The sequence below is a fragment of the Photinus pyralis genome, unplaced genomic scaffold, assembly GCF_008802855.1.
Source record: "Photinus pyralis isolate 1611_PpyrPB1 unplaced genomic scaffold, Ppyr1.3 Ppyr1.4_LG10, whole genome shotgun sequence".
Classification (NCBI taxonomy): Eukaryota; Metazoa; Arthropoda; class Insecta; order Coleoptera; family Lampyridae; genus Photinus; species Photinus pyralis.
In genome coordinates, this window is record NW_022170250.1 from 1,755,863 (window position 1) to 1,782,527 (window position 26,665).

A 26,665-nucleotide genomic window follows, 5' to 3' on the forward strand; every position below is an offset into this window, starting at 1 on the left:
TTAGTGTTGGCACCTCTCCGACAATTTTCGGGAAAATGCCGTCGAATTTACTACCATAATCTTGCGAGGTATGGATTACTCCTCCGGAAAACAGGATTGTCCTCTCCCAAAAACGTAGCGCCGGGGGGTCTGCAAAATAAAGGGGAATTATCGAGTTCTACTTTGTTGAGGGCACTCTCTGTAGGCTGGGGAGGTGGTAATCCATACCACGATCCTGCGAAGTATGGATTACTCTTCAGAAAATGAATACGATGGTCTTACCCCCAAAAACGTTTTGAGTTACGCCCCTTTGGCTGGAGACCATATCCCTAAGACTCCCCGGTGGTGTATGCCCCCTTATACAGAATACAAATCCATAACTATACAGTTCCATTTAGCATACGTTGTAAATTTCTATTGTAAATAAAATAAAACTAAATAATTGTTGCAAATCAACCTCCATTTGTTGTACAATCACACTTGAACAAAATGGAGGACGGAAATTGTGATTTTTCCGAAAATTGTTTTACATTTTTGCTTATAATCGCTAACTTTCGCTGTTCTTGTTGCAGATCAACCCTCATCTATGCGAAGACAACGCATGAGTGAGAATTAGACTTTGTGCGCTAGCGATGTCGGGAAAAATCGATTTCCCTTTTACAATAATAATTTTTTTTATGTTTTTATACGTTTTTTGCTTACGATTCCTGACTTTTTTCCTGTTTGTTACAGACCAACGTCAAGTTGCTGGACGACAACAGGATTAAGATGGTTGCTAGAACTTCGGACTTTTTGCATTAGAATTTTAATATTTCTTTATTTTTTATTTTGCTTACACTTTCCCCTTTTTTGTTGCAGATCAACCTCCAACCAGGGATAGATTAAGAAAATGCTTTTTATATTCGACATATAGCTACGACGAGTTTATGCCCGAATTGTCGAAGTATATGCCCCCCCCCCCCATCCCTTTTTTGTAGACTTTTAGGTTGACAAAGGTAAGCCCCCCCCTCTCCCCTTCTCTTTCGGTAAATAATTCTTCTAACGCTTGCTTTTGTTTCAGATTCGCCAGAAGACACGGGTCGAAGGAATTCGCAGGCTAAGGTATGTCTCCTTCTCTTCCATACGCAAATTCTCATATTTTGAGTTACTCTGAATCGCAAACGGGATTAGTAGCGCCTTTCTTTGTACGAAACACTCGAAGATAAGACGTGCCCACGTGAGACACGCGCGACACAATTAAAGCTCGAAATCCAAAACAATTTCGCATTCCGTTTGACACCTTTACTCCAATTAAAAATCGTCTCGTTAGAAATGCCATTGTCGCACATGACGAGTGCACGGATCTCTTGAAATTTTGTAGTACTTTTCATGTAGCTATATGATGTTGAGGGCCTTCCAGCGAACTATTGTTAGATCGTGTTTGCACTTCTTCGCACTTTACTTTGACATAGATATTTTTCCGTTGTCGTTCCGGGAGGAGTCGTTAATAAAAAAAACAACCCTACCCCTGTTCGATACAAATAACTATAGATTAAAGCGAAGTAAACATGGTAAAAACATATTTTCCCTCGACGTTACGCTGAATCTCCCCCAAGTAATTAAGAAATGTATTTAAAAAACGGGCAGATACCAGAAAAGTTGCGGTCATATATATTCCTTATACTTTATAGGAAATGGCCTTATGTTTCTCTTTGGCCACGTCTTTTATAAAACGGTTTCTATTTTCCTCATTGTTTTTCAACCCGATTAAGGCTTTTACATTGGAGTGGGATGCAACTGCAAGACGACGTGGTTTGTAAAGAAAGCGATTTTCTTGTGTTCGCTCGCTCTGATAATCCATACTTATTACGTGTTCTTATTCTTTTTCTTACGTTCAATTCGGCTGATGATAAACGATAATAGGTTAGGTAAACGATAGATGTTTTCGCGGCAAAAAATACGCAAATACTAATCGTGCTCTTGTCAAATCTACAATTTAAGACCGGGGTAGTTTTTTTCAATTTGAATTTTCATTGAGGTAGATATTTTCTCGGGAGTATTGATGGGGGGTGGTTGCGTTTAACCGAAAAATTGCAGTAAATTTTACTTATTTTACGCGGATCGCAATAACAAGTAGTAAATTATGTGTATGCTTATTCCTGTATTACGAACGACAACGCTATATTTCCATCCGGGGATGTTTTCTTCGCGATTCCCCCCCTTAATGCCGTGATATGAAATATTTCCCTACTTAAGATGATAGCTTTTCTTAAATTCGTCGCTCGTTGTCGCCTTGGAACTTAAATAAATTATGTGTATTTTTATTTTCGTGTATGTGTGAATTTATCTGCCTGGAAACGGGCCCTCACGATTTATTGTTTGGAAAATTGCCGTTTCACCGTTAAAATTTTAAAATGGGAGATTCTGTTTTCCATTTGTTTAATTTTTCCGATGTGAGACAAGGGTACGTTTATCCGACTACCGAAACACACGCTAAATCTTATATACTTGGACACTTCGGGCATGCGCTCTCTAGAACAATCGGCAACAGAAACTCTTCGCAAGGTGGAAAAATAATATTGTCCTTTTTCCCCACGTTGGGCGCCATAACATGTTGCAATTTTCCCCACGTTACCTGCGCCATTAATAGGCAATAAATGTAAACCACATTTCGAACTAAAAGGCACAGTTGCCGCGAAAAGTTTACACTTTCAGATCGAATTTGAAAATTCTGAAGGGGGTGCGAGGGGGGGGGGCACAAAAAATGTTCGGAAATTGAAATTATTTCCATTGCTGTATATTTCTATGCACCACCCTTTTGAAATTCTCACAAAAATCCACTTTCATTGCTTTCTTTGATTTTTATTTGAAGGTTTGTCGTCAAACTTCGAGAATTCAAAATAAAGCCTGGTCTGCATATGCCTTGAAGCTTTAAATTCGAGCCTCAACTTCAATTTCAGATTGATTGAATTTGAACCTTTCATTTCTAGTATCAATGGTCAGGTTTTGACTTCAACCTAAAACTTCAACTTCAAGATTATACTTCAAGCCTGATTTTCTTTTAAACCAAGCTTGATCTGCATATTTAGTTACGCTTTAAGTTCAATTCCCACTTTCCACTTCAAGCTTTCACTTAATAACAATCTCATGCCACATTGTTAAGCTTCAAACCCACCTAACGTAACGTTTGAACTCGTTTTTGCATTGCATAAGAGAACGGTACTTCATAAATAGGATTGTTTGAATGCTCGTTACACGAAAAATACATCCAAAAACCCATTAATAAATTGGTGTCGGATTGTAATATATATAGAGAAAGATAGGTAATTAAATTAAAACATATGGCATAACCTAAAAAGAAACGTGGTTAACCAAATAAGGCATCCGATCGAAATAATTTTACCTCGGAAAGATCAACAAAACTCATTCACGTAAATACGCTTAGATAAACAATTTGGACAATTTTAACTTGATGGCTTTGGATTTTTAACATGAGATTTCGCAAACCTGTCATTTCAACGACAAAAGCCCATTCCCAGTTGTACCAACTACACTCCTAACACACTAGGGCGCATTCAGTCAGTTACTCAAACTGAGAGTACATCCTACGAAACAACGGGACGTTAAAAGTATTTAACTTTTCCTCTAATATTTTATCCCCCCATTTCCATTCTGTCGCTATTCTCCCCCCTCCCTTCCCAGTCTCATCATCTTAGATTTTTTGACATTTCGACTTCATTCCCTTTGTTTCCCAATACCTCTCCATTCTTCCCCCATTATTTCCTTCATCTGTTCTACCCCTGTTGCCATTACTATGATCCCTCCACTGGGATCAATATTCTTTCCATATCTCTTATGTCTTCTTTCATTGTCCGGAATACTTCAGACTCCTTCCCTCCTATTCTTACCCTCATTCTACTGAATAACTACCGGATATAGGCGTACAAAATGCTAATAAAAGTACCTACCCCTAAAATTTAAAACTACATTCATTTCTGGCATCAGAAATAGTACTTGCAATTAGAAAAACTGAGGTTTTTGACATTGTTTGATTGCTAACTTTGAAAACGTTTTTAAAACTTTCGGTGGTGACTCAAAAGATTCCTTAGACTTTAAGGATTCGATTGTAAAAAAGAGAACTCACTTATCTTGAACGGTTTAAGGGATATGTTTTATGTCTAAAAAATATGTGTACCAAATATGGTTCCAGTCGGTTCAGCCGTTTAGCCGAAAATGAGCGTACAGACATACAGACCGATCGACATCCTCGAGATTTTGTCTGATTCGGATTCCTGGTGCTTCAAAACGTGTATTTCCGTCAAAAGTGTGGAGTCATTTTTTACCCCAATTCAATATAATGCGTGCGCGGGTGGTCAAAAATAGAAAATGGAATAAGTTTCTATTTTAAAAAACCAACTTCCGGTATTTACGGAATCGGCGCCATCTTGAAATTATTTTATTTCAATTCGCAATGGTCGATTTATGGCTGTGAACCAAGTTTCTATTTCAATTGCACGTTTTAAAAACTTCTAACGAACGGGCTACGTAAATCCCCCTGTATACAGTGGATCGTTCCCCTTCATTTCCATATTTCCCATTTGTGTTTCCGCCAGCATCTTCTGTTTCTAATCTTTAATTTAATACCTTTGCGTAGATCCGGTATCATTATCGTGATTCCCCTATAAATTTCTATACAATCTGTATCACCTTTTTCGTGAATCGGCACTAGTACCCTTTCCTTCCATTTTTCAGGTAGCCTCCCTCCTTTCCATACCTTGTTTATTAGTTTCCTCAGCTTCTCCTTGATACTATCTGTGGGGAAAATTCAAACCCTGATTTCCTATTTCATCGCTCCCTGTCGCTTTTCTTTTCCTCAGTTTCTTTAATTGCTGCTCAATATCTTCTCTTGATATCTCTTTTCTCTCCCATTTGTTCTGTTTTTCCTTCTTCCTCAGTTCATCATCTTCCAAAGGTCCTTCTCTGTTTTTATTCTTTCTGATGCTCCGTTTTTCTTGTTTTACACTTTTCTTTGTACTTTTTTCTGTTCTCTCAACTACTTCTCCTCTATTTCTCCTCTTCTTTCTTTCTCCATCATTATTCTATATTTGTTTCTCCTTTCTGTATATTCTCTGTCCCATCACTGCTGTCTATTATCGTTTCCTTCTCCTTCATTTACCTGTTTTTATGTTTTTTTAATGCTTTTATGATTTTGTTCGACTGTCTGTCCGTCTGTTCCTCGTTTAATCCGGGAACGAGCGATGTCAAACCTTCGACAATCGATGTCTGCAACTTCAAGGCTCAGTGCTATTTCATTATGAGCCGAATTAAAAGTCGGGTTTTCAAATGCTAGCCGAGTAGCAAAAAAATCACCTACTGAAAATGGTATGCGATTCTTCGTATCTTGTCCTCTGTACTGCCTCCTATTTCTGCTTCTTGCTCCCCTAACCTCCCTCTGTACGGCTCCACAGTGTCTCTTGTCCATAACTCTTTTCCTCTTTGCATCTCTCCGTTCCTTGATCTTTTTATCTTCCCTTTTAGACTCGTTTCCATGGGTTGGTGGTCGGATTCTATCGTTATTCTTTCCTTAAATTCTTCTATTTCTTCCAGTATTATCCTCATCTTATTCTCCTTCACTTCCACTCGCCTTTCTTGTAATTCCTTGTTCCATCTTCTTCTACAACTATTTATCTTCCCGTTTTTTCTTCTGTCCATACCTACACAGCTATGCATTTTTGTTTTGAATTTACTATTGGCCGTTATCGACCTCCATCCTTTTCTCACTTCTATCCTATCTCCATAGATGCGATAGTATAGTAAATCTCTTCCTCTCTCAGTTGCATGTTCTCTTGTGTTTTCCTGTTTGTAGTAATACTCATTTTCCTTTGTCCCTACTACTCATACATTTCTTTCCAATATACCTAATATATCTCTAACCCCCCCCCTCTTCTTCCGCACTTCAATAGACCCAAAATTACATTTTATTTATATATTTATTTTAATCTTTTGCTAACTTTTCCCATATACCCAGGACCGGACCTACATATTTTGCGCCTATGGGCCCCTCGAAATCGCCGCCTCTCCCCTCTCCTCTCGCTCCAATCAACTAAAAAGCATTTGGTACCCCCAACCAAAATTTATTTATAGAAATATGCAATATTTTTTACTCTTTACAAAAAAGTGTTAAACGGTTTGTTTTCTTTCTCCTAATTTGCTCAGATTGATTTAATTGCTAATAAAAACATGTTTTATATCAATTATGAGATTTATAAAGTGTTGTTGAAACAAAGTATAATATCTGTAGTTTGAATTCCAAACAAATAACTGTTTAATAAGGGAAATATACCCCTTTTTTAAATAATAAAAGACAGCAATTTGGAATTTCAAGTTTATTTTACAGTTTAAACAGTGAAATCCAATATACAAACATCTAAAAACCACTGAATCGTGTTTTATAGAATCCAAAAGGTTACGTGGCGTTATTAGGCCCCCCAGGTACGATCATGAAATTAATAAAAATGGCTAGAGGCAGAGCTGGGCAGTATTCGATTTTGTAAATACTTTTTAGTATTCAAATACTTTGTAATTAAATACTTTTATGGAAGCAGTATTTGTATTTGTAACTCAAATACTTTCACAATTATTAGTATTCGAATTTACTTCGCATAGTATTTGAATACCAAAAATCGACTACTCCAAAATTTCTCGGGAAAACTTATTCCTTATTAATTTTGGTGCGTAGAATCTAATTTGTATTTGTAACTCAAATACTTTCACAAATATTTAGTATTCGAATACTTCGCATAGTATTTGAATACCAAAAATCGACTATTCCAAAATTTCTCGGGAAAACACTTTTTCTTATTAATTTTGGTGCGTAGAATCCAACACAATTCGTACTTTTTCGATCAGACTTCTCAATCAAAAGTTATAGACTAGAAACCAATTTCGAAAGAAAATTCAAAGGGCTGTAACTTTTGAACTAGTGGCCCAATCTTGGAACTGTTTGAAATTATGGATTCTACAGGCCACATTCTATAAGAAAATTTTTTTTCCGGGTCGATCTGAGACAATTTTTCTTGAGGGGCTCAAAAAAAAGGCAGTGTACAACCTTCCTTTTTTACCAAAAATCGACTGCACCAAAATTTCTCGGGAAAACACTTTTTCTTATTAATTTTGGTGCGTAGAATCCAAAACAATTGGTACTTTTTCGATTAGACTTCTCAATCAAAAGTTATAGACTAGAAACCAATTTCGAAAGAAAATTCAAAGGGCTGTAACTTTTGAACTAGTAGCCCAATCTCGGAACTGTTTGAAATTATGGATTCTACAGGCCACATTCTATAAGAAAAATTTTTTTCCGGGTCGATCTGAGACAATTTTTTTTTTCGGGGTTCAAAAAAAGGCAGTGTATAACCTTCCTTTTTTACCAAAAATCGACTGCACTAAAATTTCTCGGCAAAACACTTTTTCTCATTAATTTTGGTGCGTAGAATCCAAAACAATTCGTACTTTTTCGAACAGACTTCTCAATCAAAAGTTATAGACTAGAAACCAATTTCGAAAGAAAATTCAAAGGGCTGTAACTTTTGAACTAGTAGCCCAATCTTGGAACTGTTTGAAATTATGGATTCTACAGGCCACATTCTATAAGAGAAATTTTTTTCCGGGTCGATCTGAGACAATTTTTTTTTAGGGCCTCAAAAAAAGGCAGTGTATAACCTTCCTTTTTTACCAAAAATCGACTGCACTCAAATTTCTCGGGAAAACACTTTTTCTTATTAATTTTGGTGCGTAGAATCCAAAACAATTCGTACTTTTTCGATCAGATTTCTCAATCAAAAGTTATAGACTCGAAACCAATTTCGAAAAAAAATTCAAAGGGCTGTAACTTTTGAACTAGTAGCCCAATCTTGGAACTGTTTGAAGTTATGGATTCTACAGGCCACATTCTATAAGAAAATTTTTTTTCCGGGTCGATCCGAGACAATTTTTTCTTCGGGGCTCAAAAAAAGGCAGTGATTAACCTTCCTTTTTTACCAAAAATCGACTGCACCAAAATTTCTCGGGAAAACACTTTTTCTTATTAATTTTGGTGCGTAGAATCCAAAACAATTCGTACGTTTTCGATTAGACCTCTCAATAAATAGTTATGGACAAAAAACAAATTTCGAAAAAAGTTATCATGCACACGGACAAACGGATGGTCAAAAATGGAACTGTTTCAAAATCGCTAGGATTAATTTCAGAAAGGCGTACGTATCATGTGCACGACTTACGATCGCTTTGAAAACTGGTACACGTATTCTTAAGGATATAACTGGTATAAGAAAGGTCCTGGTAGGTACCTCCTATATAATAATAATAATAATACGCTTTTACTCCCCTTAAATTTGTATATAACAATAGAAATATAAAAAAGCTAACCCCATACAAAGTATAACTTGATTTTTTAAGTAGTATTAAGCCTTTTATCTAGTATACTATTTTAAATTTTTAATGTATTTGAGTGACAAGTATTTGAATACTTTTTATAGTATTCGAATACCTTTGATAGTATTAGAATACTTTTGAAAGTATTCGAATACATTCTAAAGTATTTGAATACTTATTTTTTTAAAGTATTTGAATACTTTTCAATGTATCTGTATCTAGTATTCGCTTGTGCTGAACGTAAAAGTATTTAGTATTCAAATACCTTTGATTTGTGTAAAGTATTTACTATTTAGTATTCAAATACTTTTTGAAAGTATTCTGCCCAGCTCTGTATTCAAATACTTGTTGAAAGTATTCTGCCCAGCTCTGGCTAGAGGGCGCCTTAGTTAAGCGTTTTCAACAACAAAATTTGCGGGAGAAGCCCTAAATTTTCCACAATCTTAATACAAAGTTCACATAATTTTGTCGAAATGTGAGGTTATATATGTTACACCATACCACATGGCCCCATGTCAGATCCGACCCTGCATATACCTAGCGGTATTGGCCTTTACGTAATTTATTACGTGTAATGTTCAGAACGCATTATACGCATCCATATAACCACATGTATAGGTAATGCATAAGCAGTGGTCAAGTTCCCCAATAGACACGACACGCATTTCGTATATTGTGCTCTTTTTCGATACAACTCTCTCTGGCCATTATACATTTACTGCTAATTTCAATTTGGTCCTCTGCAGAAACGTCCCAAAATCTATTATCAATGATGTGACGAGCCTATTTCGAGATACCCAAAACGGTCGAGTAGGACCTAGCGAAAATGAACTGCTGTTGACAAGGATATTATCGGGGGAGTAGCTCTCCCCTTCATGTTAGAAATGAACGACCTCGATCGCTTCGGATCTCTCTTTAGTGGGTCATGTGTTTGGGAATTGATTCTCTCATCTTAATTTCGATGAAGTCCCTTAAACGTGTAGTTTTACGTATAAAAAAAAATGGGGCTAAAAATCCATGCGTAGGTAGTATCGAAGCGAAGCACAAGTTCGATATTGAACGGGGTTGGCTATCGTAAAAAAACTCCCTATCGGTGACCCCCCTTCTCCTCCCGTATCGGTGACCCCCTCCGTTCCCGTAACCTCTGACCTTACGACCCGCGTTCGACTTCTTGCGCACAGAACTATAGATGTTCGATTTTTGTGGACGCCGACGCCGTGAGTCGTTTTCCCCGGCGGGAGACGCCCTTGTCGATGCTACTTTGCGATGTGTATAAAAAGTCGAGAGACGGGTGGGTTTTTTTACGCTTCGTTCCGTTTGCTCTTTGCGGTTACTTGCCGCGGTCCCTCTTAATATGAACACCGCCGCCGTGGAAATTTAAAAGAGAGCAGCCCGTAACAAATAAACCCAACTTTCTACCCTGTTAACGAAATCGTTATCACTTAATTTAAAACTCCCTTAATTGCGCAACTACTTTTTATACGGCCGCGTCGCGGACTTATACTACCTGGCGATCTTGAAAAGGAAAAGTAAACGCGTACGCCACAGAGCCAGCTGAATATAAAGGAGTTGTAAAGTGAAAGAGAATTTGTAACTGGCGTTAATTGGACGCACTCACGCAATGGGCTTTCGGAGCAACGACGTATTGGTTCCATTTTTAGACGTAAACAGCATAACGTGGAGATGACAGATTTCCACGTGCGTTTAACAATAATTGATCGTATCGAAATGGAAAAGGGCCGCTGCAGATGTAATCTTAGAGAATCGGTATGGTAGAAGTAGACAGAAGAGGAAATAAAAAAGAACACACAGACATGTAAAATCGATACCCATTCATTTCTAAGGGAACAAGACTAGACTGCAAAAGTTCGCATCAACTAAATTAGATAATTCAATTCCCCATTTAGAATTAATTAATTAACTTGACTCGAATCGATAAATAGCGTTGGAGTCGTAAATAAAAACGCGATTCGCGGACGTCGCGCGCCCCGGCGCCGCTCTCAATACCGGCTATCAATAAGAAACCGATAACCGATTGACCAATAAGCATCGGAATTCCATTTCCGTTCAGATCAAGCCTTCGGTAACCGTTTAAAGTGAACGTAGTGGGTTATATACTTGCCTATATACTCTATATAACAGGTCTGTTATTGGTCGGATATCGCCTATAGGTAGTCATCTATAGCAATGAAATAGCGAACGATCGATTCTGCGCGTTATTTTATCCAATCAGCGATTGGCGTAGGAGGGTTGAGTTGTCCTGATCGGAACGATCAGCTGATAGTCTGACGCCAATGCATCGGTATCGCCTTTTTTTTTACGACGTTTAACGATTAGGTGAACGCCGCGACGCCTCTCCTGAACGCGATGCTGTATACACCTTCGTTAAACGTAACGACCGCAATCAACTAATTATTTCAGATATCGATTTCGTACAAGCGCGACGCTTAGATATTTCTGCAGTCTGCCCGTTTTTCTTTGGAGAGGGATACCTACCTACGTAAAACAACAGAATTTTAATCGATTCCTATAATACCGCGAGAGCCCCATTGAATTAATGAAGATGGGTTTTCTGCCCCTTCTTAGCAATGATTGCAAAATGGAACTATCCGAAGTTGCCTCATAGCTTGTGGGGTTGATGCCTTCGTACGGAACTAATTGGAGCGAATCCTTTGGCCTATCACAAAGAACTTAGCCTCCAGCATAAATCCAAAACAAGCCCTCTGCCAATCCATTTACCAAAATATCGTCGATGTAGACTCACTGCCTGACAGTCAGAGCGTAATGTGGCGGAGCCCCATCTTGCTGAAAGTGCAAATCTATTGGAAGTTTTTGATATAATTCCCCTAATAAATTTCCCTCCAAGAAAATTGGTTTAATAATTTTTTGATTTGCTGCGGAAATTGGGTCTTGAAGCAAGTGGTGGATTCTCGTTGTCTCAGTGTAGGTATGTTCACCAATCTGTTGGTCTCCTTTGGAGAGATTAGAATCTTGATCAACGTTTTGAGACAAGCATGTATTTTCGCACATTTCTCGTAAACCTTGTATGTTAGTACCTTTGAGTAGTACAGTATTTTAGCGTCTTTTTCCAAAATGTTTTTTGGTGTTTTTTGTATCTTCTCGAGCAGTGACTTAAGGTCCCGCAAGTACACCATCAGGATATGTCGTGGAATTTTTAACTAATAATAATCATAATAATTTATTAGAACTAATAACAAGACTGATTTACCCAAGTCGGTTAATACAGGGTGGCCATTTGAAAACGAAACAGAGCCTATTTTGGGAACCTCAAAACATTTACGAAAAAATCCTCGGACCCGTCAATTTTTGATTCAAGGGGCATCATTTTTTTGCTAGTTTCGCCCCCCTAAGGGCAAAGCCCTAGCGGGGGTGACAAGTGCTCCCAAAATTTTAAATCGAATGGGGGGTCGAGTGATACCTTATTTTGAAGGTATTTTCTGCTTCTTTTTACCTGGCAATCTAACAGGAGAGATGTACTTGAAGTTATTAGAAAATACGATTCATCCAGCATTAGTGGAGATACTAGAAAATAACGAGTACTTGGAAAATCGTATAGTATTTCAACAAGATGGTGCGCCACCCCACTATGCTGCAAGGGTTCGTCAATATTTGGACCAAACGTTTCCAGGACAATGGATTGGAAGAAGAGGAGCTATTGAATGGCCTCCTCGTTCGCCGGACTTAAGTCTGTTAGATTTTTTTTATGGGGACATTTAAAAACTAAAATTTATGCTAGTCAGCCAACGTCGCTAGAGAACTTGCGACAAAGAATAATTGATGAATGTCGTCAAATCACCCCAGAAGTTTTGCGAAATGTATGGGAAAGGTTTGAACAAAACCTGTATTATTGTATGGAAGTCGAAGGCCAACATTTCCAACATTTACTTGATTGATTTTAGCTTTAAGCACTTAAAATAAAACTGATTTAAATCTTAAGAGTTATAATCTACATAACAATACCTTCAAAATAAGGTATCACTCGATTCGATTTAAAATTTTGGGGGCACTTGTCACTCCCGCTATGACTTTGCCCCCAGGGTGGCGAAACTAGCAAAAAAATGGTTCCCCCTTGGATCAAAAATTGACGGGTCCGAGGATTTTTTTGTAAATGTTTTGAGGTCCCCAAAATAGGCTCTGTTTCGTTTTCAAATGGCCACCCTGTATATACAGGATATAAAGACTATATATTACACATTTTTTAAATACAGTTAAACTTATAATTTAAAAAGTCGTTTATATTGTAAAATACCTGGCTTCTTTAAACATTTACTAAATGAATTGGTGCAGTCTAATTCTTTCATGTGTAGAGGCAGAGCGTTGGTACAATGTAATACCAATATGATTTACACCAGTCCTTGTTTTATCTAATCTTAAAGCAGGAATTACTATACTATTTTTTATATTTATATTTATTCATAATTAAATCAAAGTGACATTCATATTTTTAGTAACTGAGCAACTTCGCTGATGATGACAGCCTTGCTATCGAGACGCGTTCGAGGTTTTAGCATTTTTTTATGGTGTAGTGAAACGGTTCATTTGAAGCCTTTAATGTGGGTCTATCATGAAATTTGATCGGCTTTAATCAATTCTGTTTTAGCTAGGGGGTATTCCATACCCCCCAGACCCCCCGGTGGTATATCCTCTTCATTCAGAATGAAAATTTTAACTTTACAGTGCAGTAATTGGATGGACTCCATTGATTTAGTATAACAGTAAACACTTTTATTGTGACTAAGTGAGCATATACCACCGGGGGGTCTGGGGGGTATGGAATACCCCCCAGCTAAAATAGAATTAACTATAAACGTCGATTTGACGTATCAAAGGTGAAATTAAGCATTTTTTATGACGAAGTGAAACGGTTCATTTGAAGCCTTAAATGTTGTTCTATCTTGAAATTGAATCGGCTGTTATAATCAATGCTCTTTTGGCTGGGGGGTATTCCATACCCCCCAGACCCCCCGGTGGTATACCCTCTTCATTCAGAATGAAAATTTATAACTTTACAGTGCTGTAATTGGATGGACTCCATTGATTTAGTGTAAAGGTAAACACTTTTATTGTGAATAAGTGAGCATTATACCACCGGGGAGTGGGGGGGGGGGTATGGAATACCCCCCAGCTAAAATAGAATTAACTATAAAAGTCGATTTAACGTATCAAAGGTGAAATTAAGCATTTTTATGACGAAGTTCATTTGAAGCCTTAAATGTTGTTCTATCTTGAAATTGGATCGGCTGTTATAATCAATTCTCTTTTGGCTGGGGGGTATTCCATACCCCCCAGACCCCCCGGTGGTATATCCTCTTCATTCAGAATTAAAATTTATAACTTTACAGTGCTGTAATTGGATGGACTCCATTGATTTAGTGTAAAGGTAAACACTTTTATTGTGAATAAGTGAGCATATACCTACCGTAAAAATGCCAGGCCTAAGGACTCCCGTTACACTTAAGAAAAACAAACGAATTTTCCTTTCATGAATAGTATTCGAGGTCCTTTCCCAAAATCACCCCTTCACCCAATTAATTCTTATTACATTTTTTAGCGTCTTTCGGTTTGTTTTACTGTCCTTTGGCATGCTTCAAGGTCTGTTTTTTGAAGGATTTTAGTATCCCTGGCGCCTTTTAGTGTATTTTGGTATGCTTATGTCTGGAGCGGAGCAAATGTGGCCTTTAATGTCCTTTCATACATCTACCATATTGTAAAGCCTTTATAGTTATTAATGGTACAAGTTCACACTGAAACGCGTGTAACGTTAACACCTCGAGGCGTAGGCCGAGTGGTTTTAGTAATAGAAGTTTCATTAGTAAGTGTATCATACAAAATTTAATCTACGACGGTTCTCCCTATAAAATGCTTTCCGCAGTAATCGAAGGCTGCACAATTCTATAGAGCTTATTGAGACCTTTTGCAGACATTTGTTGGTCCTTCTAAAGAGGTGAGGGGGGAGGTGCTGTTTATAGCATTAGAAAACTATCTAGGGTTTTGTAGGTCTTTTTATGTAATTCTAGTGTAGTGCCTTTGGAAAGCACTTGACCTCTCTTCCATAGTTCTCTGGAACCTTTTAGGGTTTCCTATACTCATTTTTGAACCTTGTAACTTCGTCTATTTGTAAAAAGGTAAGAGTCTGTGACAAAGCAGGGGATCGTTTTGCACTTTGCGTTCTTATTTTTTTAAGTATTGCCCTTTTTTACCTACCCACATTAAACACATTTTGTGTTCTTATCACATTGAACGATCTACAAACGGCACAATTAAAATCTTTGTGCCGTTAATGTACTGTGTAGTTAGTAAATAGTCAATAATCCCTTTGATGGATGTGAGGATTGTGTAAGATGAGATTGATTGATAGTCATACACAAGTCTAAATAGGGGTAGTTCCACCGTGCCCTTATTTCGTGTTTTAATTACACGAACCAGCAAGATATGACTATTATTAGTGGTATGATATACCTAACTAACCGTAGCTTATGATAATAATATCAATGGCGGGAGAGAAAATGCACTAATTAAGTGGCGCAAGTAAGGGATGCGGGTGGTTTAAAACTCTTTCCACATATAAATTTCTTTATAATCGTAAATCGATCTCGCATCCCTATTCTGCAAATAGAAAACCAAACGAGTCCGAGAGTAACACAGCGAGCGGAACGGAAAGCCAATTACAGGCGAATTCTGTTCTAATTAACAGTTTTAATAATGATCTAATAAAGTACAAGTTTGTTCACACGAACGAAATGACTCAGATATTTTGAATTATTGCCTGTATAAATAATCATAACTGCGCGACATCGCATTGTTACTATTTTTATGGTGTTTACGTGATTTTTATTACTTGGGTATATGCACTTCCAGCAGGTTCTTCTCCTAATTCGTGGGAATAGCGAAGCCCAGTTTTGTTTTAATTACCTGACGAAATTGCCCAACCGAAAGGTACGCGACTTCCAAGGATCGCGCTAGTGACTAAAAAAAAACCGTTTCATTAGGCGTGACAATAAATTAAGCAATATCGTTTTAAACAAATTAACAAACTAACGAATACCCACACGCATTTAAAACCGGATATACTCAATTAAACTAGTGGAGACATAACACATAGAATATGCATTTATTAATTGATTACAATTACTGAGCATTTCATTAATTCGTAAAAACACGTGGGTCAGCCGCGCTTCCAATGATAGTAATATTGTAATAATTGCGTTAATTTATCAAATAACGTTTTTAATTACATCACTCGCTAACGGCTCGCGCACGAAATGCGGCGTGGCGCTCGTCACTTAAAATCTAATGAACAACATCGCCGGGACGGTAGACGAAAAAGTGGAAGTTCAAATCTGAGACTGCGAAGGGCCTAAATCCAGCTCTCATAAGGAAGGATTTTAATTATAAAACGTTGAGACCTTGTCCTCGTGAGAGTCCGAACTGAAATGCTCAAAATTTCTGAAACTGCCTTAAAGGTCTTTGTGCTTCGATGTGTTAAGGTTCCAAAATGTTACGTTTACGTTTTAAGGTCTATACGGTCGTCGAAACAAGTTTAAAAGTAAGAGTATGAAAATACCACAGGTAACAAGTTACAACCCCTGTAATTGGCGATGTAAGTGTGAACTTTGTAAAAAATTACGTAATTTCAACCCGTAAGTTCGTATTAATTATATTTGGTTGACCGTCACTGTAGTAAATTGTATGAGATTCACTGACATACCTAAACTGACATTGCGTTTACTGGCGGCACCGATCGGTGAACTTTTCAGGTATCATTATTTTCTAATTACGAGGGTGAAAACCATGAGGTTCTACTTGCAATTTCCAAGTATGATTGTTCTGACGATTGAACGTATATTTTGTGGATACGCAATTTAGTTTGGATGCGTTTCTGCATCCAGGTTTGGAAGGATACACCTTGGATGGAATACCCCCAGTATAAGAAAACCTTGTGATAGCTATAGGGAAAAAGACATTTAATCGATAATGTTCTCTTTCCTATAACTATCATAAGGTTTTCGTATACTGGGGGGTATTCCATACCCACCAGACACCCCGGTGCTTCAACCACCCTCCAAACATTCAGTCTTAAGAACTATTGTGGTTGTTTTCCAAAAGAACCTCCTTTCCTAACGAGTTCTCCATACCACAAGACCTCCTATTACTTTTTATGGTGCCATTCGATAAAATTGTTTTAAATGGCATATGCACTATACGTTTGGGGGAACAGTGTAGAACCGGGGGGTCTGGGGGGTATGGAATACCCCCCAGTATACGAAAACCTTGTGATAGTTATAGGGAAAAAGACATTTAATAGATAATGTTCTCTTTCCTACAACTATCATGAGGTTTTCGTATACTGGGGGGTATTCTATACCCCCCAGACCCCCTGGTGCTTCAACCACCCACCAAACATTCAGTCTTAAGAACTGTTGTGGTTGTTTTCCAAAAGAACCTCCTTTCCTAACGAGTTCTCTATACCACAAGACCTCCTATTACTTTTTATGGTGCCATTCGATAAAATTGTTTTAAATGGCATATGCACTATACGTTTGGGGGAATAGTGTAAAAAATACCCCCCAGTATACGAAAACCTTGTGATAGTTATAGGGAAAAAGACATTTAATAGATACTGTTCTCTTTCCTATAACTATCATAAGGTTTTCGTATACTGGGGGGTATTCTATCCCCCCAGACTCTCTGGTGCTTCAACCACCCACCAAACATTCACTCTTAAGAACTGTTGTGGTTGTTTTGCAAAAGGGCCTACCTTCCTAGCCTCCTGATGTTACTTTTTATGGTCCCATTCGATAAAATTATGTTTTAAATGGTATATGCACTATACGTTTGGGGGAAGAGTGTAGAACCGGGGGGTCTGGGGGGTATGGAATACCCCCCAGTATAAGAAAACCTTATGAGAATTATAGGGAAAAAAACATTTAATCGATAATGTTCTCTTTCCTATAACTATCATAAGGTTTTCGTATACTGGGGGGTATTCCATACCCACCAGACACCCCGGTGCTTCAACCACCCTCCAAACATTCAGTCTTAAGAACTGTTGTGGTTGTTTTCCAAAAGAACCTCCTTTCCTAACGAGTTCTCCATACCACAAGACCTCCTATTACTTTTTATGGTGCCATTCGATAAAATTGTTTTAAATGGCATATGCACTATACGTTTGGGGGAACAGTGTAGAACCGGGGGGTCTGGGGGGTATGGAATACCCCCCAGTATACGAAAACCTTGTGATAGTTATAGGGAAAAAGACATTTAATAGATAATGTTCTCTGTCCTATAACTATCATGAGGTTTTCGTATACTGGGGGGTATTCCATACCCCCCAGACCCCCTGGTGCTTCAACCACCCACCAAACATCCAGTCTTAAGAACTGTTGTGGTTGTTTTGCAAAAGGACCTACTTTCCTAACGAGTTCTCCATACTACAAGACCTCCTGATGTTACTTTTTATGGTGCCATTCGATAAAATTATGTTCTGTGGTCTGGGGGGGTATAGAATTTCAAAATTTAAAGCCTAAGTATGCATAAAGTTATCAATCTCTAAGGCTGAAGCTTGAAACCAAAGCTGAAATCGAAAAATTAATGCCCTAAACCTGAAAGAAGAATGTGTCATCTGTACCAGATATCCGAACGTAGCGCTTTGAAACTGAAAAGGAGCTTTTTCTCGAAAAGTTCTTTCATTTATTAGTTATCAGTTATGGAGAATTCGATTGGCAACCGCAGCTCTATGGGATGAGTAGTGTTCAATGAGCTACCCTGTTTCTTAATATCCAGAGAATTAAATAAATTCGTGTACTGTGTGTAAATTCATCCCCGCGTAAACTGTCGTTAAATCGAAAAATAAAGATTAATCCGAATACGCGCCAAATAGCAAAGAGGCGCACATAATATAACGACAAAGTATAAAAGATAAACGAGACAAATAGAAACTCCCACAAACGGGAGCGTTAGCGTTCGATACAGCAACAGCAGCAGCCACCGTCTTAACATCGCCTATAACTTAAGATCTTCTGGGGCACAAACCGCTATATATGTTTCGGTTTCTAAACGCCTTGAAAAAAACGCGAGATATATCGTTTCAGTTAAGGAATTGTATGCAGTTATTCACTTTATCCCACTGCCGTCCCCGTAGTTCCATCTTACTCTTTGAACCAAGTCGTTCAGTCAATGATTTACATTGCAGTAACGATCTCCGGCCTGTTTCTTACGTACGTGCTTGATAAAGTCCGATTTCCTTTGAAACGGTAGCCTAGAAATACTTGTGTGTGGTTTCGAAGTCAGATGTTCTAAAAGGGCGTTAGTTTGTTTACTGGCCTTTCGTTCGAAATGTTTACAACTGGCTCGCTATGGCGTAATGGCAATCGCGATTAGCTTCACATTTTGTAAATTGAGACGACTGCATTTTTTTGCTTGTTATGTGGGGAACGTGGTCACAGCAACTTCGACTATCATTTCCAAAAGTGGAAAGATAATAGGCCAAAGAGTGTGTAGGCACCTTTGCGTAAATGAAGCCGTCTAAATATAATACTTCTGTCGGTATAATTATAAATTATTAACGACGTGCACTCATGGTACATCAGCAATTTAGTTTAGATTTCTGTTCTTAATTGCTTATGCACGTACCTAATGCGCTTTGAAACATCAACGCAAAATGAAGTCTTGTAAACTCGTACGTTAACACGGACGTACTTTAAAAACGTATTAATTTATAAGACGGATGCGAGCAAGATGGACAATTTTAAAGCGAGAGGAATAAGAATTTTCTCATTAGACGCACGGAATGTAGTGGCATGTGTGTGTTTTGACTTGAGGCGACGTCGTCGTTTATTTCTATTTCCACCGTTTTACCTGGACGGCGAAATTTTAATTCCGACAGAAGAGTGTGTCTTGTAGGTAGTATATGTCAAACCGCATCGGATGGACGGACGTCCCCGGACTAATCAAACAACAGCTCCTCGATCAATACACGCGACGAGAAAACCTAAACAACGGCTACATCGACGCGAATATAGCACACTTTTCTTTTTGTGCATGCGAGATTCCGGAAATTTTGATTCCCCAAGGTCGAGAATTGTGCCCGTTCTCAATTCAGAAGCCTGTTGCTGTCGATTATTATTGCTGTTTGATCACAAACCATTCAAGTAGCACCCTAATATGCGGAAAACTGTTCGAAATTTGAAGTTCTGAGTTTGAAGTTTGAAATTTACAGCCAGAAAATTTGGCCTCACCATAAATTCATCCTTCACCCCTTGTTCTTCAAGGATTATGTCCCACCTTCAGAAAATGCGGTTTATTCCTTTCGCATTCGCAATTCCATTCTGAGTCGTACGTAATTAAGTCATAGAAACAGAAGTCAAACGCGACGCAATAGTAGGTTTTTTGAAAAAATCTTCAAGGTACGTGGTAAATTTGTGCTTGAAAAATCTTCCTTTGGATCATCCCCTTCGTAATTTCAGATCGTATCGATCACCGAACTGAGATTTAGAATCAATTTACTTCTTTTGTATATTTAATCAATAAACACGTTAATCATTAGTGTCGATATTGTTTCAACATCGCACTTACGCAAAAGCATAGCAAGGAATTACATTCATACAGTTCATAAAATATATATCCAAGCTTCATTTGTCTACACGCAACAATATGAGATAAATGTTGACTGAGGAAAATTGGGCCCTATCCATACCCGTTAACATTTTCGCTTCCGTCTTCATCTCGGGTCCGTTAACTTGGCCCCCCCACTGAGAGATTTCATAGTCGTATTATTAAGGATCCTCAGATCCTTTATAGTTTTGTATTGTCGTCCGTCCGTCCGTCCGTCCGTCCGTCCGTCCGTGTGCGCTCTAACTCTTTTTAAAAGTGGCCGATTGTGTTGAAATTTGGTATACGGGTACGTTGGACATTAAGAACGGACGCTATTGATTTTCAGGAAGCTGGTTCAACAGGAACAAAAAGTTATACGACTTCGAGTGAATCGGGAACAGGAAAAACTGCGAACTCAATATAATAAAAATTAACATATTTCATTCCCTAGGTCATGTATCGAGTTCGGACTTTCGCTAGATTTATTCCCTATGACTCTTAGATGTGTAACAATCAATAATATCTTCTCTGTGGTCTCGGTCAAAAGTTTTTAGAGCAAAATGTACGCCAAAATTATTCTTTAACATGAATTGTAGAGTTTAAATAAGCTTCAATAACGCTTATGCTTGATGCTAAGGTTGATAACGGGCACGTTTGATAACGCATTTGTGTGATTTCAAAGTGTTATTGATTTTTTGAGCCAGATGGATTTTGATCAAAAATATGTAAAATCGTATTTATGCACCAGATCTGGGAAATAAGACTACGCGATTATAATAATGCCAAGACATGAATTCTGATGCATTTTTGGCGACCGGCTTTGATCAAAAACATGTAAAATCGTTATTATGCCCAAGATGTTGGAAAAGGACTAGGCGGCATTATCTCGAATGGCTGCAAGACATGATTTGAATGCATCTTTTGACGACCACGTGGTTTGATCAAAACATGTCAAAATGTTATTTATTGCACCAGAGCGGGAAAAGACTAAGGCGCAATTATCTCAATGCCGCAGAAATGAATTTTGATGAAATTTTCGCGAAAACGTGGATTTTTGAGTCAAAACATGTCAAAATGTTATTTATGCACCCAGTTCGTTGGGAAAGATCAAGAGCATTATCTAATGATCTAACATATTGATCTATTTTTAGACCACATGGATTTTGATCAAAACAATGTCAAAATGTTATTTATGCACCAAGATGTTTGGGAAAAAAAAGAAGGCATTATCTCAAACTCAAGACGGATGAATTTTGCCTGCATTTTTGTTTAATATAAAAATGTATTTTGGTAAGATCTAAAATAAATGCTCGTTAAAGTGAATTGTAAGATCTGAGTGATCCTTCGATAGTATCGTTGTAAAATCGTTTTTTTGAAATGAATTGCGCTCGTTATGGCCGCTGTAATATGCGCCGAACCGATTAGTCTTGGCGCCATATCGTTTTTTATGAATATCCAAAAACATTTATGGGGGGGGGAAGTGACTTAGCCCCCCCAGTACGTTTTTTGTCCCTTGTAACTAGGTGACCTGATACATTTGGTTATGCGCTCAGTTGCGCCACTTGAATTAAAGCTAGCGCCATTACGGTTAAGCCGTGACAAATTTTCAAAAAGCGGGGGGGCCAACTTAACGTTTTTAAAAGTTACTTTTTTTTAACATCTTTTCATACGAAATTGTACTCTCAGGTATGCGCCGTAAAAAGATATCTTTGCGCCATTATTGTTTTTTGGATATCCCTAAATATATTTGGGGGGGGGGGGCAAGTGAACGGAATTCCCCATAACGCATTTTGCTACCGGTATTTGTGCCACTTGATACATCTGGTTATGAACTCAATTGCGCCATTTGAATTAAAGCTAGCGCCATTACGGTTAAGCCATAAAAAAATTTAAAAAGGGGGGGGGGGGCTTACTTAACTTTTCAAAAGTTACGTTTTTTAACATGTTTTTTCTACTACATCGTACCTTTCATCATGCGCTAAAATGCGCCGTAAACAAAAATCTTGGCGTCATGATAGTGTCTCAGAAACACTATACAGGGTGTTTTTTTGGAAGCTTTAGTTAAATGATTCTGAGAAAGTAAAATAGGTAGGTTTTTAAAAATTTGTATTTAGGAGTTACTCCGAAGGCCGAATCGATGTAAAATATTTTCAAAATGGACGCACTTCCGGAAATAACTTTTGAAAACGCTAAGTTAGACCCTCCACTTTTTAAAAATTTTTTATGGCTCAACCGCAATGGCGCTAGCTTTAATTCAAGTGGCGCAATTGAGCGCATAACCAAATGTATCAGGTGACCTAGTTACAAGGGACAAAATACGTACTGGGGGGAGGGGGGCTACGTTCACTTGCCCCCCCCCCCTCCAAATGTTTTTTCGGATTTCTAAAAAACGATAATGGTGCAAGAGTTATTATCGGTGGCGCATATGAGCGCATAACGAGCGCATTCATTTCAAAATAATACGACTATGAAATCTCTCAGTGGGGGGGCCAAGTTAACGGACCCCCAGAGTCATATGTATAAGAAATTTTTGGTCCCCTTGTAACGCTTTGCAGTTCCTTTACAGGTATTTCTAGAAAGGCTAGCCTTGGAAAAAAACCAAAAAGCTGTAAAAATGATTCAAAGGCCTTTGACAGTAAAAATCTATGGAGATAACTGTACATATATTTTCGGATGTAATTTATCCACTCCTAAACTGCCAGACTTCCACACTCATCGTACTTTTTATTTTATTATCAAATTTTCAGATTTAAATAAACCTTAAGGGTTGAGATCAATTCGTAATCAATTTAATTGCCGAATAGAATTCTTAGTTGCCATTGCTCAGCCCAAAACCTAAAAGTTCTCAATTATGATCTTCCTTCGGTTTTCACTATCAAGATTTTGTATACAAAGCCTAAATCAAATACCTTTCGATTTTTCAAAATTCCAATGTCAAGTGGAAAATTTTCAATTTAGAGTCCATAAACCTGATGCCAACGCGCATTTTTTAAGTTATCGGGTAAAAAATGCGTGCGTCTCTTTTCAAAAATAAAAATTATAAAGAGATGCCACGCTCAAAATTTAATTTTAATTAGATAGTTCTAGATACAAAATCGTCAAAGGTGATTTTATTTAATTTTTACTTTGCAGTGACTGGTAATGGAGATAAGGACATCGCGTGATGGGGAGAAACTAGTTTCCTCCACCTGTAATCGCGTCGTCATTCGTTAGTAACCGCCCGAACGGGAATGAAAACGAATTAATTATGCATCGTTTCGTGTCCGTTATGGTTAATCGTTTTTCTTCCCAAGCGAAGATGAATTAATAAAAGGGTAAGTTTTCACTTTTTCTTTATGGTGTGCAATAAACGAAAAGGACAACGTTCCCTGAAAGTTTTTTCGGCCGAAAATAGTCAACATTTTCCAAAATAAACGCGACTGCAATCTCCTTTCGATAGGTTTATGTGTTTTTTTGCAAAAGAATCATTAGGAACTATATTTTGAATGCAACCTCATCATCCAAAGGTCCAAAAATGTAATTATTACCCATTTGTAAAGTACCGTGGTCCTATACTTGTTTCCTTTCGTTCAAAAACTTTGAATTTAATTTGCAACGTGTGTTTGAAGATAAGGCGTTAGTCATAAAATCAGGCGATGAAAACAATTCCTTTAGTATGACCATATGTTACTGCAACTAAATAATTTCATTAAATTTTGTAGTCAAAAAGGGCTTATTTCTTTGGGGATTTTGGTCATTCTTGTATCGTTTTACAAAAACTTTAAATTTACCTTTTCCAAACGAAGCTGCTCGTGTTTTTTCAATTTGTTTTGCGTAAATGCGGGGGGTGTTTTGGCACAAATTAAGTAACATATTTTTGCTGGCCAAAATTGTTTTTCTTTGTTGGTAGTGCAAATATGAAAATATTTCCATTTCTCTCTTCTTTGTGTAGGTAACTCACGACGTAAGACTTGCGTTACCAATCTGGACGATTTCAAGGGCCGTACCTCATTTATTACATCTCGAGGATCAACTCAAGAAAGGTGAGTGGTTATAATCTCCATTATTAACTAACCAGATCATCAGAGCTCGTCTTTGGTGAGAAAAGATCTCACTTTGCACCGAGAGCGAACAAATCGAAATGATTTGTACTGTAATGGTAAAATAATTAATTAACAAACGAATCGCCTTATACAGGGTGATTTTTTATGTGTAGCACTTTTGATACTGAGAGGTACCTACCAAACTCTAGTACACCTTAACCTATTGCACATAATTTAATGACTCTAGCCAGGGGTTGCCACCCATATGAAATCTACGTTCCGGTTCCGCAATACTTAGGTAGAATTATTTTTCAAGGGTTCTGGTACAGCTTTGTTTTCAACTTTTAATTAAATAAAATTATTATAAATAAAAAAAGAACAATACACTATTATTTTGCACAAACATATTTTTTAGGTTTAATTAATTTTGATTTTTCGCCTTTGATATTGATTGCAAATTTTACAACTCTGAACACAATTAACAAGGCAAGATTTTATTCTTGACTACTAAATGAAAGTACATGTTTTTCCGTTTATTTTATTGTAGCGAATTTTCTAGAACGATTAATAGTAAAAACATCGCAAGAGGGTGAAAACTGAAAAATACCTGCCCTTGGCACTAATAACAACGGTACTGCAGTGTCGGTTTCCGTTATCATATCTTGATAAATGGTTACGGTTTCAAATGAGGGGCTTATAAAATGTAATCGGTTCCGGTTCAGGTACGGGTACTTTTCGGTTCCGGGTCCAACCCTTGACTAGCAGTTGTTCAGTCAGCAAAATCGTCCTGCCTTAACCCCCCTTCCACGGCCCGATACTACGTTTTCTCGCAAAATCATCCAACCTTAAAAACACTCATGGTAATTCATGCGCTGGGGGATATTCCATACCCCCCAGACCCCTCAGTACTAAGTTCTCCGGCAAAATCGTTCAGATTTACAGGTATTCATGATGGTTCATGCGCTGGGGGATATTGCTGACCGCCCAGACCCCTCCAGTACTACGTTTTCTCGCAAAATGGTTCAGCCTTAAAGACACTTATGATGGTTCGTGCGCTGGAGGGTGTTCTTAACCTCCAGACCCCCCGGTACTAGCCCCCCCCCCTCCATATCACGACTCACCGGTACTACTCGCAAAATCGTTTCAGTTTAGATACATTCCTGATATTTCGTGTGTTATTTCAAACCCCCCAAACCCCCCTCCCTCATCGTACTACGGTTTCTCGTGTAACCTTTCTAGACTACAAAGACACTCACGGTAGTTGATAGTTCAAGGTTATTTCACAGCCCCCCCACACGTGCTTCACGTTTTCTCGTAAATCGTTCCGCCGTTGAAACACTCATGATAGTTTCGGTGTACGAGGTTTTCTATAAACCCCCCCGAACCCCCCCCCCACACACCTCGCGGTACTACTTTTTTTCGCGAAATTGTTTAATCTTACAGACACTCATGATAGTTCCTATGCTGGAGGGTATTCTATACGTAGTACCGGGGGGGTCTGGGTGGCAAGGAATACTCCCCTATTTAAGGCTATACCCCCCAAACCCCCTGGTACTACTTTCCCTCGTATAATCGTTCAGTTTTAAATACACTTGTGTTAGTTCATGCGCTGGGGGTATTCCATACCGTCCAGACCTCCGGTACAAAATCTTTTAGCCTTAACGACACTCGTGGTAGTTAATGGATACTCCATACCCCCCCCCCCCTCATACTATGTTATCTCGCAAAATCATTCATTAAAACTAAAAACTAAAAATTGTTCAGCTTTACAGACATCTGATGGTTCATGCGCTAGGGATATTATTTACCCCCCAGACCCCCCACTCTTTCTCTCAAAATCGCTCCGCCTTACAGACACTCATGATGGTTCATGCGCTTTGTGTATTACTACCTCCACACCACCCGGTATTACGTTTTCTCATAAAATCTATCAACCTCAAAGAACGGAATCCCCCATAACGCATTTTGCTACCGGTATTTGTGCCACTTGATACATCTGGTTATGAGCTCAATTGCGCCACTTGAATTAAAGCTAGCGCCATTACGGTTAAGCCATAAAAAAATTTAAAAAAGTGGAGGGTCTAACTTAGCGTTTTCAAAAGTTATTTCCGGAAGTGCGTCCATTTTGAAAATATTTTACATCGATTCGGCCTTCGGAGTAACTCCTAAATACACATTTTTAAAAACCTACCTATTTTACTTTCTCAGAATCGTTTAATTAAAGCTCCCCAAAAAACACCCTGTATAGTGTTTCTGAAACACTATAATGGCGCCAAGATTTTTGTTTACGGCGCATTTTAGCGCATGATGAAAGGTACGATGTAGTAGAAAAACCATGTTAAAAAACGTAACTTTTGAAAACGTTAAGTTAGCCCCCCCACTTTTTGAAAATTTGTCACGGCTTAACCGTAATGGCGCTAGCTTTAATTCAAGTGGCGCAATTGAGCGCATAACCAAATGTATGAGGTGACCTAGTTACAAGGGACAAAATATGTACGGGGGGGGGCCACGTTAACTTGCCCCCCCCCCATGTTTTTTCGGATTTCTAAAAAACGATAATGGCGCAAGAGTTATTATCGGTGGCGCATAACGAGCGCATTCATTTCAAAATAATACGACTATCAAATCTCTCAGTGGGGGGG

At 38.2% G+C, this 26,665-nt stretch overlaps 1 long non-coding RNA gene across 1 annotated transcript in view; it reads left to right on the forward strand.

Annotated features, from left to right (window-relative positions):
- Positions 1–907: 907 nt before the first annotated feature.
- Positions 908–26,665, forward strand: part of LOC116161080 — a 40,818-nt gene continuing 15,060 nt past the window's right edge. Inside the window, exons 1-2 of the long non-coding RNA XR_004143368.1 lie at positions 908–974; positions 1,040–1,080. This is a non-coding gene — a long non-coding RNA (uncharacterized LOC116161080). The remainder of the gene's footprint in view (positions 975–1,039; positions 1,081–26,665) is intronic.